Below are 18299 nucleotides of genomic sequence, written 5' to 3'. Positions count from 1 at the left end.
TAAAATACATATATATATAAATTATAAATAATTTTATATTAGTTCCAAAATTTTAGTAAACCACTGTTATTGTTATCAAAATTTCCCCATAATTCGTGTTCTACTGTTCTAAGTGATTAAAAAATAAGTGTAATTATATTCAAAGTATACATTTTAATATATTTTATACAAATATGAATTATAGTAAATGTAAAAATTTAAACATTAAAATTATCTTTCATAAATGATTTCATTTTCTTTTAAATATTCATAACCACAAAAATTAAAATATGAAGTAAAATTAATGACTATCAAGTAAGTACTCCTATCAAAATTATTTAAATCAGGATTAGCTTTTTATTTGGTTTAAAAATATAATAAAATCTGGGCAGCCTGGGTGGCTCAGCAGTTTAGCACTGCCTTTGGCCCAGGGAGTGATCCTGGAGACCCAGGATCGAGTCCCATGTCAGGCTCCCTTCAGGGAGCCTGCTTTTCCCTCTGCCTGTGCCTCTGCCTCTCTGTGTCTCTGTGTCTCTCATGAATAAATAAATAAAATATTTAAAAATATATATATAAAATAAAATTGTGTATATTAAAAAAATTTCTAGAATTCAATGTTCAACTACTGGGCAATATAAAATATTAGCATTGAATTAGTATTGCAGAATGTTACTCACCAGTTATATGCCACTATTGAGAACATCAGGCTAATTTGCAAATATCTGCAGAAGCACAGGTTTCAACACAAAAAGTAGAAAGAAATTGGACACTTGTCACTTGCCAAGAAACAATACATTATGTACAGTATCTGACACATGTTTGGGTATAATAAATTGTAATTAATACTATTAATAGTAGTAGTTACTAGTCATATTTATAGTAGTAATGGTGCTTACTTTTTATTTTGTGGTTCTCTGGTTATTCCTTTGCTCTGTGTCGCAGAATTATTTGGTGTCTAATTTAAATAAAGAAAGCCTATCAATTCCTCCTATATCCACCAAGTAAAGTTCTTAAAAATCCAATGACCAGATTAGAGAGTTAATTACTATCATTTCACTTAGAAAGAATAGATTTTTACTATTAGCATCTAACTAATTCTATTTAGCAAAAAGTCATCTTTGATATAGTATGTTTTGAACCAACTTGCCCTTGCAACCCAAAAACTGAATTTTGGCTTCTAATTTCAAAGCCAGAAATGTAACTCAAACCAAAAATTTATGCAAAGCCCGATACTTACTTCATCTTTGTTTTCAATCCAAACAAGGCTAGGAATATCAAGCCTTAAGAAATAACCTTTACAGTCAGTTGTCCTGTATTAATCTATGCTTCATTACTATTTGCCCTTTTAGCTTTATCCCCTGGCTTATCCAAGCAGAAATTGGCAGTGATCACATTTTCTATGTCTTTGATGTTCAAACTGGATCTTTTTTAAAAATGCAAATTAACTAATACACTGAGAGGTATAGAGATGATCAGATTTTTTTTTAAGATAGCTATTCATACTAACAGTTGCAAGAAAATTTCTGTCACCCTGGTGCCTCTTATAAGTTGGGTTCTTCTCTTCCAGGAAAGAAAGCAGAATTTTTAAAGTCCTATTAAAGTGTTAGTATTATCTGGATTATTTTATTTTTAATTTTATTTGTTTATTCATGAGAGACACAGAGTGGCAGAGACATAGCAGAGGGAGAAGCAGGCTCCCTGGGGGGAGCCTGATGCAGGACTCGATTCCAGGACCCGAGGATCATGACCTGAGCCAAAAGCAGATGCTCATCCACTGAGCCACCCAGCCTCCCCCAGAAATATCATCTGTTAATGGTATGTCAAAGACCACCTCCAACAAAATAACTTATCTTGAAACTGCCAGAAATAACACCTAACTTCTGCACATAGGAGCACCTTTTAGAATTAAGGTGACAAAATTTGTAGGTGCAGGAGTGATTATATGATTGTTAGGATGGTTTCCTGCCTTTTCCAGCTATATGCCAATTCCTCTGTTCTCCCCAATGTGGAAAAGGGAGCCAAAGGCCTCAAATCTTTCTCTCTCTTCATGACAGGAATAGTTTTATCTATGAGAATTCCCTAAAATCTTCCCAAGACATTATGACCTGATGACAAAGGACGGCCCACAGTCAGATAAAGAGAACCTAAACTGATCCCAAATGAGCACAGATTTTCTGAGGCCTTTCTGCTTGAGGAAAATATTTCTAAACATCCAAATGAATGGAAGAGTCTCTGAAAATTGTGGCAGTAACCAATGTCTGAATAGGGGCAGATCTAGTAGTCCCAAACATGGTTTATGAATATTATTTAGCATTTTTATTGTCAGTGGCCAGACTCTGAGAGCCCTTGTTATAAAATAAAATCAAATTAAATGATGTTGGAGTTAAACTGGCTTTCGGAGTTCTTTAATTTCAGAATTAAAAATAAAAGAGAGAGTTAGTGACCTGGCCAATGTCCCAGCATTGGACTCTGGCATAGACAAAGATTGCAAAGCCTCCGAAGTATGATGTGATGGGAAGACCATGTGTCATGTGATTGGGAAAACCTTGGCTTCAACTCCAGTTTGCCACCTCCAAGATTATATTGGAGAAGTCTCTTAACATTACTAAGCCTCTGTTAGCCATTTTCACATTTTTTAGAATTAAGCATAAGCCATTTTCACATTTTTCAGAGTTAAGCATAATACCTGTTTGTGGATTAAATAAAATAGTGTCTAAAGAGCACATAGCAGATACCGTGAACATACGTTTTCTTTTTCTCTCTCCAATCCAACATTCTCCTAACTACATACACTTATACAAGATCCCACTAAGGGTAGCGAATAAAGGGGAGTGTGTAGTGTTTTATATATTCTTTAAATCTCTGACCTAGAAAGTCCTTACTTTCAAAGCAATAGGCAGCAGTGACTCATTACTACAGCACTCAAAAATGAAGGAAGGATGGGGGTGGGGGGTTCCTATCGAAGCAAAACATAGAATACAGATGAATAAAAATACACATATACATATTTTATACACATTAAAGTATCTGAGGATAGGTATAACTAGATAAGAGGGTTCAATCATAACTGATTCTACTCTCTTCTGACTCATAAGCAGCATTAAGTAACTTCCTGTACTCTCCTGAAATGAGTTCTCTTTCTGCCCACCCCAGAGCCCTGCAGCCTGAGAACCTGGCTGTACTTCAGAAGTTGAGTCACTGCCTTTATTTTAAAGCCTGTTTCTGCCAACAGATTTCTCCATCCAATTTCAGAAAAGATTCACAAAGCATGATTGCCATTCGATACTTTAAGCAGTATCTTGTTTCTTTGGTGCAGGTATAATGCCATTAGACATCTAAAGTTGACCTCAAAAAAGTAGAAAGGTAATTTTGAGACATTATGTAATAAAAAAGTTGGTACAATATTCAAACTAAAAGAAAAATGCCAGCATTTCAACATCTCTCACAGTTGAATTCGACTGCAATTTCTGATGTGCAGAAGGAAGTGATGATTCATCTCAGTTCATAATGGGTCCCCAAAGTGCTAAATTTCTTTTGCTTTACTTAATCAGAGACTCCAAAGGGACCTGAGCGATGTGGTTTAACAGTGTGGAGACTCAAATTTTTTTTTATTTTGTCTTATCTGACCTTTTAATAATTTAATGGATTATAAATTGAAAGCAAACATAACTTTTTAACTAAAAAATTAATTTATAAATTCATATGGGATTAAGCAATAGATAGATACATTAACAATAAAACTTTGACTTGTCACATGAAGTAAAAAGTTAGTTGTGGTGAAAGCATTCAGTTTCAATATTTTATAAAACACCAAAAAAGAATTGCTATGTTAAAAATGGGACATGTGGCATAGATTTATGGAAAGGAAGAGCATAAGAAATACCTTGTGATATGAATGTTTATAATGAAAACTCTTTGTCTACTCCTCCAGCTGTGAAGATTGTGGTTTGGAGCATGTTTCAATCATGTTCGCGAAGGCCCAACCCGCCAGGGTTGTTTTGAGCCATATCATGTGTCTCACAGTGTGGCATGGGAGGTCCATGGGAATCTGCTTGGCATTTCGCATACATATTCTGGAAGGCTGGAAAGTTAGCACCTATGGACCATGTTTGATTAGTGAAGAATGGGGCTGATAGGAATGCTTTTCCCTTGACACACAGTTCATAAGACTCCTCAGAAGGTCCTACTGAGTAGAGCATCAGTTCACCATAAAAACACCAACCCATCTTTATATTAACTTTCTCCTTCCCTGATTGATTTCCTGTATTAGTTATCTATTTCTGTGTAACAAATTGCCTCAAATCCTAGTGACTTAAAACAACAAATATTTATTTTCACAGTTGCCATGATCAACAAATCAGAAGCAGCTTCAGTGCGGTGGTTCTAGCTCAGAGTCTCTCATGAGCATGTAGCTAAAATGACACGTAAGGGCACATTCATCAGAAAGCTTGAGTGGCACTAGAGGACCCACTTCTGAATGTATTCCTGTGGTCGTGAGCAGGAGCACTCAGTTGCTTATCATGTAGACTGCTGCTTACCTCATGGCAGCTGGTTTCCCCGGAGTGAGCCATCCAAGAGAAAGGCCAAGGGAGAGTGCAAGCAGGAAGCTACATGTCTCCTACAACCCAGTTTTGGAAGGGCCATATTACCACTTCTGTCTGCCGCATCGTCTCAGTGCCATAGACTAACTGGTGCAATGTGGGAGGAGACTACACAAGAGTATGACTACCAAGACGTAAGAACAATGGGCTATCATGGAGATTGACCATCATTCTTCTACCCTTCATTTATGATCCCTGGAATTACTTCCAATAAACTACTTGTAATGGAGCCTTTATTTCAGGCTCTGCTTTTGGGCAGAAGTTATGCTAAGACAATGAATGATTTTCTCTACATAAATTTTTTAAGATTATATTTATTTATTAGAGACACACACATACAGAGAGAGAGAGAGATTGGCAGAGGGAGAAGCAGGCTCCATGCAGGGAGCCCGACGTGGGGCTTGATCCTGGGTCTCCAGGATTATGCCCTGGACTGAAGGCAGCGCTAAACCGCATAGCCACCGGGGCTGCCCTCTATATAAATTTTTTTAATGAACAGATCAGTATGTGCATACAGAAAGATTTCTAAAACATTATTAAGTGCAAAAAGAAAAATGTAGAACTCTTCTAGTATATGTAGATGACTGAAAGAATATTTTAAAAAAACTTAATAGTGGCAGAGGTGAGGAAAGAAAGGTTTATTAATTATAATTTTATTATTCTCAGCATTATTTGAATTTTTGAAATACATTTATGTATTCCTTTAAAAATAACTTGACTTTTTTAGGTGGTGAAATTGTGGGTGATTTTTAATTTCTCTATAATTTTATGCATTAAAGGTGTAACAGTGCTTTGAAAAACCATAACTGTAATAGAGAAAATATCTTCTGTCAGGAACTGCAGAAAATGTTTAAGAGAAGGCTCAATTCAAACACTACTTCAAGCAGTACTATGTTTAGTCTCTTCAGGCAATGAGCTATAACCTAATTATTTCACACTAAAATAAAAGTGGAGAAGCATTCCACTTCTATGAGAAATGCTGTCCAAGGACAAAGCACATTTCTTGTCATTGTGCTATCTACCCTATCTTAACATCATATTAAAACTGGGAATACCTGAAAGAGTCATCTGGAACCATGCCCTAGAATTTCTCCTTTATCTCTTTTATTTTCATATATTTCAAAATAAAGTCAAACCCATTAACAATATGGTGCCATGATAATGAGAATTCCTATATAAATCATTTGGCAATGGGTTTCTATTATTTTCTCAAAGAACAGGTCAAAATTCTTACCTTGGTAACAATAGGCAACATTGGCTGGCAAAGCAAGTGATAAAGAGTGGCTCCCTGTATCCTCAGTATCCTCCTAGCCCAACCTTCCTCAGTTACAGCAGGTGACACAGGGCCAAATAACCAGAAGATTCTTGGAATCATTAGGTCTCTCCTGGTTAAATTGTTGTGGAGGCTGCCCAAGGTGATGTTCAGTTGCAGTTGAGGCCTAGATGGATTTGGATGAAGCCTTTAGATCTCTCTTGTCAACCAGATGCATAACTCCAACAGGCAATTCACAAATTTTGCATAATATGATCTCATATTTCAATATTCAAAAAAAATCTCACCTATCTAGTTATAGCAAGATTTTGCTATCATAAGCAAAAGATATTGTTTATAGCCCAGATGCTTTCTTAGTAGTGGTAACTTCTGTTAAAACCAGATAGGGGGATCCCTGGGTGGCGCAGCGGTTTGGCGCCTGCCTTTGGCCCAGGGCACGATCCTGGAGACCCGGGATCGAATCCCACGTCAGGCTCCTGGTGCATGGAGCCTGCTTCTCCCTCTGCCTGTGTCTCTGCCTCTCTCTCTAACTGTGTGCCTATCATAAAAAAAAAAAAAAAAAAAAGTTCTTACTATTATTGTACTGCTGTCTATTTCTTCCTTTAGGTCTGCTAATTTAAAAAAAAATAAATAAATAAATAAATAAATAAATAAAACCAGATAGGAATTTATTTTTTTCCAGATAGGAGTTTAAATTAATATGTTAAAGAATTTGAACCATCTACTTCATTTGAATATAATTGCAAGGAATAGAGGAGACAGACCAAAAAACCTACAACTTACCATATTTTTTTCCCAAAGATGAAAAAAGTGAATTTTAGAAAATAAACATTTTTCCTGATTATAGGCACATTTCTCAGTAAGCAAGTTAATTTCCTACAATATTAATCATAAATCCAAGTGTCCTTGCCAAGTTTTCTATGTTGTCAATGAGAGACAGCAGTGGTTAAGGCATTATGTCCTTTGGGTGCTCTGGGCCATGACCACAGTGCTGTTCCCATTCTGACACATACGAACACAAGCAAGGCTTATTCTTGTAATCATTTTTGGAGCTTGCTAATATCTGGAGTGCTAAATGGCATCACTTTCCACTCCTCTGGTATGAATCTCATTAATGTAATAAAGTTCAAAGTCTGATATAAATACATAAAAAAAATTGAGAGACTTTTTTTTTTATAAACTGCTTAACTTCCCCTACAAGTTTTGTCCCCACAAAAAAATCTTGATGGTGGGGGGAGAATTGGATGAAGGTGGTCAAAAGGTACAAACTTCTAGTTATGAGATAAGTAAATCCTAGGGATATAATAGTGTAATAACTATAGTTAATAGTACTTATTATACTTGGATGTGGAAGATGAGTAGAAGAGAAAATTCTTCATAGCTGAGTCAACATGGTTGAGGAAGAAAGAAGCAAGTATTCTGTAGGAGGGTGCACAATAAACTATAAAGGTCACTCATGGTCTAAAGATCCCACCCTTACTCCTGAACTAGCACTGACCTCTCTTCCTTGGCCATGCTTCAGCAAATTTTTCCCACATACCTATTTATGACCCTGGCTAAAGCCACCTCTTCCATCCTTGATTCTTTTAGCTCAATCATTCTTCCTTCATACCTTCCTTGAGATGGCCTGAATCTATCCCCCACTGGGCTAATCATGCCTCCCTCTCTTACCTGTGTTTGTGATTGTTCATCTAGACTCTTGCCACCTGCTCTCTTTTTTTTTTTTTAATTTTTATTTATTTATGATAGTCACAGAGAGAGAGAGAGAGAGAGGCAGAGACATAGGCAGAGGGAGAAGCAGGCTCCATGGACCGGGAGCCCGATGTGGGATTCGATCCTGGGTCTCCAGGATTGCTCCCTGGGCCAAAGGCAGGCGCCAAACCGCTGCGCCACCCAGGGATCCCATCCACCTGCTCTCTTTTTATAGAGTGTTTTATCCTTTGAGTTTTATTAGGTCACCAACTTTGGCTGTTTGGGGCTTTTGATCCCATTCACTAAACTGTGAGAGTGACATCGGAAGGCTTACGGATAGCAATAACTGAAGGGTCAAGTACAGGGAAAACTATACGAACAGAAAGAAGACATAGCTCGGAGGACAGTGGGAAAAAAATGAAAAATATTAATAATGTTGATTTTCACTTTTTCAACGTTAAAAAAAAAAAAAACCTTTTTGTGCTTTATCTCCCAAAATTAGTGGAAGAGTTCTCATTATGATTCACCAGTAGTTCAAGATGAGCCTCCATGCTGGTTTCTACTCTTCCATCTGGCCCATCAGGAAGTCCTTCTTTGTATTTTGATTTGAATATCACCTTGTCAGTGGAGCTATCTCGGACTCCAGTGGTCCCTCATATTCACAGAAGATATGTATCAAGACCCCCAGAGGATGTCTGAAGCTGCAGATAGTACCAAACCTTGTATATGTTTTTTCTTATACATATGACCTTATGATAAAGTTTAATTTATAAATTAGGCACAGTAAGAGATTAATAATAACTAATAATAAAATACAACAATTATAACAATATAACTATAATAAAAGTCATGTGAATGTGATCTCTGTCTCAAAATAGCTTTTTATATGTACTTACTCTTCTTCTTGTAATGACGTGAGATGAAAAAATGCCTGCATGAGGAGACAAAGTGAGGTGAATGACGTAGGCCTTGTGACAATGTTAGACTTTTATTGACTTTCTGATCATCTGCTTCTAGACTGTGGTTGATTGGGTGTTGGAGGGGGTAAATGAAACCCTGGGAAGTGAAACCATGGATAAGAGGGAATCACTTGGGATGCCTGCGTGACTCAGCAGTTGAGCCTCTGCCTTCAGCCTAGGGCGTGATCCTGGGATGGATCCTAAGATTGAGTCCCACATCGGGCTCCCTGCATGGAACCTGCTTCTCCCTCTGCCTGTGTCTCTGCCTCTGTGTGTGTGTGTGTGTGTGTGTGTGTGTGTGTGTGTCATGAATAAATAAATAAAATCTTAAAAAGAAAAAGAGGGAACTACTTTGCCAAATCCCACATCTCCATCACTTCTAGGTTTGTGTTTCTGCATATCATTTATCACCATCCAACATAGTTTATGTTTTACTTGCCTGTTAATGTTTCATCCCTCTCCAGTTAATCTTCTGGTCCACCAGGGCATAAGTCAATCAGAGAAGGACAATCATTACATGGTTTCACTCATATGGGGAATATAAGAAATAGTGAAAGAGATTATAGGGGAAAGGAGGGAAAATGAGTGGGAAAAATTAGAGAGGGTGACAAAACATGAGAGAATCCTAATTCTGGGAAATGAACAAGGAGAAGTGGAAGGGGAGGCGGGCGGGGGGATAGGGTGACTGGGTGACGGGCACTGAGGAGGGCACTTGATGGGATGAGCACTGGGTGTTATACTGTATATTGGCAAATTGAATTTCAATAGAAAACACATATATGTAAAAACAAAAAAAAATTAGGTTCTCAAAAGATATTGACTAAGTGAATTATTGAATGAATGAGAAAAATAAGTCAATATTTTTATTATATAACCTTGTCTCTCTCCTCAAAGAGAAATTTAGTTAATAGTGCTATTCTCTGTAGGCAGTTTCAAAGACACATTTTTCCCCTGGCTCATTTGTATGCATCATGGTTTTCTTTTACATGTTTCAAGACATTTAAGTATTAAAAGTAAACAAAGTTGTTGAAAAAAACACAGTGAGGGGCTCCTTGGTGCCCTAGACAGTTAAGTTGTAGGTTTTTAAATCTGTCTCCTCCATTTCTTACAACTATAGTCAAAATGAGGTAGATAATTCAAATCCTTTAATATATTGATTTAAATTCCTATCTGGTTTTAACAGAAGTTACCACTGCTAAGAAATCATCTCGTCTTGGCTATAAACAATATCTTTTGCTTATGATAGCAAAATCTTGCTTTAACTAGATAGGTGAGATTGTTTTTAAAAAATATTAAAATATGAGGTCACATTATGAAAAATTTGTGAATTGCCTGTTGGAGTTATGCATCTAGTTGACAAAAGAAATTTGGAGGCTTCATCCAAATCTATCATGGTCTCCCTCTACCCACTACCCCCCCCCAAAAAAAAATAGATAAATAAATCTTAAAAAAAAACTCATGAGAGTTAAGATTTTTAAAAAATTGAATTAAAAAATTTTAGATATTTAATGATTATAAAAGATCTTGGAGAAAATCACATTTGAGGAGTACATTAGTCAAACAATTTTATTTTATTTTATTTTTTTATTTATTTATTTTTTAATTTTTATTTATTTATGATAGTCACACAGAGAGAGAGGCAGAGACACAGGCAGAGGGAGAAGCAGGCTCCATGCACCGGGAGCCCGACGTGGGACTCGATCCCGGGTCTCCAGGATCGTGCCCTGGGCCAAAGGCAGGCGCTAAACCGCTGCGCCACCCAGGGATCCCAGTCAAACAATTTTAAACATAGATTTAAACACTTTTAAAAATTGAAGCTACATGATAAATTTGCCTTACTGTTATTAATTTGCTATGAAATCTTTAGATTACAGATAATATAATAATTCAGGGCCAAGAGCAGCTTTCCTTTAGCCAAGAGGTGCTTTACCTCATCCATATAATGCCAACTGGAAAAGTTCTAAGACAATCACAGTGACATTCAGTAGCCTCTGACGGACTTTAATGAAGTGTGATGAGATGTCTAAGATACCATTTTTTGATAAAATACTAATGATACAGAACCATCATTGAGCAAAAGGAAAGTTCAGTATTAAATAAGAAATTTCATTAAAGTATTATTTTTTAACAATTTATTTATTTTAGAGAGAGAGAGCACAGGGGGTGGGGCGGAGGGAGAGGGAGAGAGAATCTCAAGCAGACTCCATGCTAAGCACAGAGCCACAGGGCTCAATCTCACAACTTTGGGATCATGACCTGAGCTGAAACCAAGAGTCAGATGCTTAACCAACTGTGCCGCCCATGTGCCCCTCATTAAAGTATCATTTTAATCAATGGACACATGAAACTTTACTTTGTCATATGAAAATTAGTTTAGGGAATGTGTCTTGTCAACAATTTATAATTGGATTAAATCAATCTAAGATTTTGAAATACGATTTTGTAAAATATATTCAAGAGATTTTTTTCTTTCACAGGAGTATTTAAGATCATCCACAAATGACTAGTTTTCAACACTTTGAAAATTGATACTGAGAATTCCAGAGATTGAAATAATTGACTACAGGTTTAGGTCTGACAATAATGAGGGGAAGATGTCATATAAACCAGAGGGTAAAGTCCACAAAGATCCTGCTTCCTTTTTACTGCCAAATCCATTGCAAGCTATGTCTGTCTACCCACCTCAGAGGTTTCCAATAATTCAAAATACCCTGGCAATATGTGAGGCAGTGGCCTGCTTCTCTTGTTAACTTCCTTTGTCTCAACCTCTCTCTACTCTCCCATCACCTTTCTTTCCTATCTCACTGGAATCATATCCTTCCAGAAGCACTGTGTTAAAGAGACACAAGCGTTTTATGTATATGCAACCCTTCACACACACACACACACACACACACACACACACACACACAGCCTACATTATGCTTATGTATATACATTGTATGCTATACCTATATACATGCTTCTATAAACATCAGTACCAATAAACTAATTTGTAGACCCTGATAACACATTGGCAGAAACTAAAAAATGAAATATAAAATCAACACATCAACATATTACAATTTTACTTGCCAACTGTACCTTAATAAAGCTGGAAAACAACCCCACATATTTTCCAATTGAAAAATACATAAATGATAGATAGATGCAGGATTTTAAATTATGTACAATTTATTAATTCCAGATCATTGAAGAAATGCTACTAATATGCTAGGACTTAAAAATAAGTGATACACTATAATCTGTTTAAGAGTATTATTTGTTGAAAATTTTGCCTGAAGGTTTAAGTTTCCTTTATGTTATTGATTTAGTTAATGGGATTTTTTTTCTTCATTTCCTTTGAATGTTTTCCTATTTTTGGAAATTGTAGAAATCGATGTTTTACTTAATCTACTTGTAAGGAGCTTTTTAACATATACTTTGTGAAAGGGAGAATCATAGGAGGGATGTTCACACAGAGAGTGTTTGTTTTTCTTTTTTTTTTTTTTTTTTTTTTTTTGAGAGTGTTTGTTTTTCTGAAGCAACATTAAAAGGTGGATTTAAGCTCAGCATAAAGAACACCATTTAAAAACACCATTTCCGATGTCATTGGCACTGTATGATGAAAACTATTATTGAATGATATCCTCACCCTTCAAAGGGAGTGTAGACATATTCTCACGTCTAACCATCAGGCTCATTTCTCAAGTCAGTTTTTAAAAAAGTTACCTGCATTTTAATTGTCCAAATTAAAGGATAAGAAAAGCAGTCATAATAAAACATTTCCCACAAAATCATGATATAGTCTCAATGTTTTCATGCATCAGAATAGGAGCTTGGCAGTTTTATCCGAGTCTCCAAATTTCTAGAACTATCCTTATACATCAACTAGTTTATATATAGCTGAAGAGGTTTGTGTATGTTCATTTCTGTCATCAAAATGTCTTCTGTTACTTTGAAAATCCTTGTAAATTCCTCTGAGTGTTCCATACATTCCATACAGTGGCCAATTTTGAAAGACCCTTTCTTTTTTAAATAAAATAGCCATCAAAATTCTCTGTGTCTGCAAAGGGTTGAATTCAGAGAGTAAAGTATTTCATCCAGAAAGCGATGCTATGATGTGGATAAAACGAAATGAAATGCAATGAAAGGAATCTTTAGGCAATGAGAAAAATCTATCCCCAAAGACACTGTATAAATGCTTACTAGTTAAGTCTTTAAGCTATGAGTCATGACCCATGATTAGTGAAGTATTCCTCCTCAGCTTTCAGTAACCATGAAGGTAATTTTTATAAAAGTAGTTTTTACCCTACCCATAGTGATAGCTAGAAAAGATAAACTCCTACACAAGGCAGAGGTGGGGGCAGTGAGGGAGGAGGTTACGATCTGCGTGGGAAGCTGTAGGTTGTCAGGGACGCTTCACAGTCCGACGTGGGGCTCCTACTCATCTCATTGAGCAGTAACCAGCCACTTTTCAGTTGCCTAGTTGGCCCCGTTCTCTTTCTCTCACTGTCAAATCCAACACATATGTTCAAAAAACAGCTTATGGTTCTTATTAAAACAACACTTGAGTTTGTATCAACTTGCATCAACAAATACAGTAAATTATTAAGACTTTCTTCACACACACATCTAATCATTCAAGCCATGTGCTTCTGTAAATATCTTGATTTGCTCCATTTAAAAATAAAGATGCTGTGTCACTATATATATAAATATATATATCCTTCAATATATCTAATTCAGCATTTCATTAGAAATTCTCCAAAGCCTTTGGTCATACTGTTCCTAGTTGTCACCCAACAAGTAATTTCCATCTTTGCATTGCTCAGCCTGAGGCTGGGGCTCTCAAAATTATCTTAGCCGAGAATACACTGCCCTGCAGAGGCACTTACCAAACAGAAAGTGATGTTCTGAATTTATTTTTCTCTTAAAGCTGAAGTCTTCATAAAAAAAAAAAAAAGTTGATTAGTTTTATTTTACCAAAGACCACACAATCTCAAATGTCCATATTCTAAGTTTTGTGTAAATATATATGTGTATCTGTGTCTCTCTCTATACTTGTATGTGTGTAAACACACACATTCACTCATAGAGAGAGAGACATGTGAAACGAATAATAAAACAGAAGTCACAGCAGTTCATTTTCACAGCCTGTTTGTCAATTATATAATCCTACCACCACCTGAAAAGGTGTCCAGTGGACAATACTAACCCAAAGATCTGGCACGTCCATGGTTGCCATAAAGAGCTTGAAATGATGATGAAGCCATGTGTCCTTGTCACATTAGAAGCCCTTTAACTTCTCATTAATACAGGGCAATGAAACTGAGTGCAGTGCTTACTCCTCCAGACTTGACAACCTGTCACCACAACCTGAGGAGGTACCTCCTCTTTATCCACAATTTTAGTACAAGCTTTTGTGACCTTATTCCCAGAAATTAGCTCCCCTTCCAATGATGACTGTGATATTTCTGAGAACCCATGGGAATCATATAACATATTCTCCAGGACAAAGGCTTCAAGTTTTCAAATTCCAGCAGCCTTGTCTGCAGTCACTCAACTGCTGTGGCAGAGATGACCCTCATAAGTTTGTGATCTTCTGAGAACACCAGTCCTCCAGGGTAACTCTGATGGTGCTCTTTAAGTGGCCTTGAGGAGTATGGCTACCCCATCTAATTCCCATACCACAACTAGGACTGGGATGTAATTTTTTTTTATTAAGAATTTCCTGATGAGTTGAAGATAACAAATATAAAACTCAGAAAGTACCTTACAACTGTGATTGGAGACCCAAAGATGGCCTTTTATAACCCTGTGTAACCAGTAATAAGGGGCAGTATAACTTATGACTCATAGGAAGTTCAGATATCCACTCCTCAGGGTTCATTAAAGGGAAATGTTCTCTTCTACCCAAGCCTATTAAGAAAATGTTTGAGATGATCTAGAGACTTTATAGGCAGCCTCTTTAATCCTCACAACAACCCTATAATAATGATAATAACCATCACCACCAAAATAATCCTTTTTTTTTACAGATGAGGAAAATAAGGTCTTAAGAGGCTAAAAATTATCTTGCTTAAGATCACAAAGCCAGGATTTGAAAACCAAAAGTGTCTGACTCTCTCACTTCAGGAATCTAGAGGCAACTGACACTCTGGTAGTGGTCAGAGCCTTAACTTCAAAGACACGATTTAATGAAATTCAGATAGCTTCTTGAATGGGGGAGATGGGAGGGTACCTTGCCATGCAGAAGGAGTCAGGTGAGGGAAAGCAGCAACCATATTCTGAAGGCGAGAGGAACAGCTGACTCTGAATGGCACCTCCTATTGCAGACCTCCAAGTTTTGACAGTGTTAGAGTTGATGCACTCTAAATCCAGATGAAAAGTCATTCCTCCAGCTGCACAAGTGCCACAGCTCCCTCACCTTGAGGCAGGAATCCCAACAGATCCTAATTCTGCATCCCCAGTATCATGTGCAGTGGGTAGGAAGAGAAAGAAACCTGATACTATTTCTATCGTCCTTTAAAAAGCTTCCTTCCTATTCCAAGGAAAGTCCAATCTTACAGGTAAGCATTGGTTAAGCCATGATTCATCTGATGGCTTTGTGGCTTGGATTATGAAGGTGAAGATATATATGACCCTCGAACAGCATGGGTTTGAACTATGTGGATCTTTTTCAATAAATACAGTACAGCACTGTCAATGTATTTTCTCTTATGATTTTCTTAATGTTTTCTTTTCTCTAGATTATATTATTATAAGAATATAGTATAAAATACACATAACATACAAAATATATTAATTGATTGTTTATGTTATTGGTAAGGCAACAGTACATTATTAGGAATTGAGTTTTGGGGTGTCAAAAGTTACATGTGGATTTTCAACTGCATGGGGGCTTGGTGCCCCTAATCCTCACATTGCTCAAGGGTCAACATATATGTACACATGCACATATGTAAAATTAAAAATTACAGTGCTATTTTATAGAGATCTTGAGAATGATGTGGACACTATAGAGCCAAAAGTCAAAACCTGGGGACCCAGAGGCCAAGGCTAATAATATGGTAAGTTCCATAAGAGTATGTTCACCACTAGAAAGAAAAGAGGCCAGAGATGAAGAAAAAGCACTAAGTCTATACCAGTGAGCAGTTAGGAGTCAGGCAATAAGGGCAAGGAAATTTCTTATCAGTGAGACATACAAGAATACAAGTTCTACTCCTTAAAAATATGGATGGCAATTTGCAGTTGCACTTCCTTGATGTAATTAAATTCATGACAGATGGTATAATTGTTTGTACTGTCATGCAGATTTTACAACTACTCTAAAAACAGCAATTTTAATGGCATGTTACTTCATTTGATCTGCTATATCAGATTATTTGATGCAATTGCTTCTTCAAGTTGTAACACTTCTACCTTCAAGATTCTGCAAGCTCAACAGCAATTTCTGCAGAATTTATGAAGTATATACTCAAGTTAAAGTCTAAGCTGAGAAAATGGAATGCCTTTATGAGATTCTATTGCAGAAATCTCTATCCTAACAACATGATATTATCTTTAAGGTGATGAATACAAGCCAAGATAGCACACTTCTTCCCCACGGGGGGTATAAATGTGATTCTTAAAGATGTACAAATATACCTAAACCACATATCTAAGCTCTGCCCTCTAGGCATAACTAAACTTGACTTCATAATCCTAATTGTTCAGACTAATAGCCAGGGATCACCTTTTTGACACAACACTTTCAGTCTTGCAGAACCATCACCAACCAAGCAGCCATCCTGTCTAAAGAACAGTGTCCCTATGATAACACTAGAATCCGCTCTACCTAAACAATCTCCTTCAGGAAGTTCAATTTTACTGAACTTTCCAGATTCTGACCCAATCCAAGTTAACGCTTTTGTTCAACTGCACTTCATACATGATCTTGAGTCATCCTTTCATTGATCAAGCTTATTAACAAATGGCAAACTGAAAAATCATATTCACTGAGGGAATTTTCTCAGGTCAGAGATTGTGATTCTTAATCCATTCTGTATACCATTCTTTAAAAAAACAATAATCTCCAATAAGAACACAATTATTTCGTCAATCCCTTCTAAGTATTTTCAAGTCTACTGTAACTACCACAGTCATGTTTACCTTAACTCATCTTCTTTTTGGCCAGTTTGGTCTTGTTGTCTACTTATAACCATCACAGCAAGGAGTCAGAGAGAATTTTTAGTCTGAGACGAGACCTTTGATCTCCAACATGTCTATTCCAAGGCCAAAGAAAGGTCCTGGAAATTAGATAATAATACAGAGTCTTTGACCTTTTCCACCTTCTGTTGCTCACAGCCAACATGCCTAAGCCTCACCCTACTCCCCTCCTGGGGTTCTCCTAACAGTTAGTTGGTACATACTGTGCGGATTTGTACAACTTTCCACTCATATAGACACAGATCACTTTTAGGAAGGAAAGAATTAAGTAAAAGCACTTTAGTTTCTCCTCCCAAAGGGTTCTGGATGCAGTAGTTTTACTTACTCCTGGCCCTCATGGCTGATTCTAAGATGTGATAACTGACTCTGATCCAACAAACTGTGTGAATACGTTGGCCTGTTTCTCCTTGGTTCTCATTCCTGAATTTCTCCAGTAACCTAATCTCCTGATTCACTGTTTTGGCTGAGTTTTCCATACCAGTTGGCAAGTCAGACTATCTGTTATCCCACAGAAAACATCCTGATACCCACAGTTTACCCACGTAGCTCTTGAGAAGTAGCCGAAGCTGAACCTATGCTGAGACATTTCTTATTAAGTTTCCAACAACTACAGGAACACTTGCTTTCTGATTTCCACTTGTTTGGGGACAGCTTGCCACCTTGAGGAAATTACCATATTTTTTAAAAAGTTATCTTCTAATTCTAAACTTTGTTTGCAGAAAGCTTCACCTCACTCTGTTTTTCTCCATTTAAACTTTTAGTCTGGATTCATTCCTCAGGGATGACATTGGCAATATGTCCAGAAGAGAGTGTAGACAGCACCCCATATGAAAATATGAATGAGTTTCACACTCTGAAGCTCTTTTATTTCCACATATCATCCCCCAGAAGGATTTGCTTAGGTAACAAGGTAGAGGTGCTTTTCTTTGGAAGACTTTTTCAGAGGTTTCCTTGTAAGAAAAGCAACGTGAGTGAGGAAAGAGCCCAGATTTCTGAAGAGCACAGGCCACAGGTATCCAGTGAGTAAGCACAAGGGAACAGGGAGCTGCTGGATGCTCTGGCTCCCTGAGGGGCTAGGGACAGACCGCTGGAACCATTCTCTCAGGGGGGCAGTGCAACATGGCTTTCTGAGAGAACAGAAGTGAGGAGCCTGAGTGGGCAGGGTGTTTGTCAGAATTTAAAGGAATGATTTCAGAATGAGGCAAGAAGTGCTCTAGACTGGCTTGAGGGATTACAGAGCAGATGATAGGGGATTGATGGTGTTGCTTTGTTTATTTTTCTCAGAAGTGAGGCTCTGGGCTATGCATTAGATACCCTCTAATGTTTTTTTTTTTTTTGAAGACAAAAATAAAATCAGAATTATAATGTAATGTTTAATAGTTATTGTACATTTTTAAGTATCTGATAGGGCAGTCTATCAGTTTCTGCTATGTAGCAAATCACTCTAAAACTTAGTGATGTTATAAAACAAGCAATTATTTACCTTGCAATTCCATGGATTGTCAGTTGGGGCTGCACTCACAGAGGCAGTTTTGGTCTCAGTGGGACTCACATATATATTTGTCATCAGTAACTGGCCAGGCTAGGCAATCATGCTTTGGGGGG

At 37.1% G+C, this 18299-nt stretch overlaps 1 long non-coding RNA gene across 2 annotated transcripts in view; it reads right to left on the bottom strand.

The window, feature by feature from the left end:
* The window catches only part of LOC121493500, a 37410-nt gene extending 31541 nt beyond the window's left edge, over positions 1-5869 (bottom strand). The window contains exon 1 of one of the 2 annotated variants that reach the window (XR_005988495.1): positions 5815-5869. This is a non-coding gene — a long non-coding RNA (uncharacterized LOC121493500). The remainder of the gene's footprint in view (positions 1-5814) is intronic. The other variant, XR_005988496.1, reaches the window with a different exon arrangement.
* Positions 5870-18299: the final 12430 nt, after the last annotated feature.

The sequence above is a fragment of the Vulpes lagopus genome, chromosome 6 (genome assembly GCF_018345385.1).
Source record: "Vulpes lagopus strain Blue_001 chromosome 6, ASM1834538v1, whole genome shotgun sequence".
Classification (NCBI taxonomy): domain Eukaryota; kingdom Metazoa; phylum Chordata; class Mammalia; order Carnivora; family Canidae; genus Vulpes; species Vulpes lagopus.
This window is presented reverse-complemented; position numbering and strand designations above follow the sequence as displayed.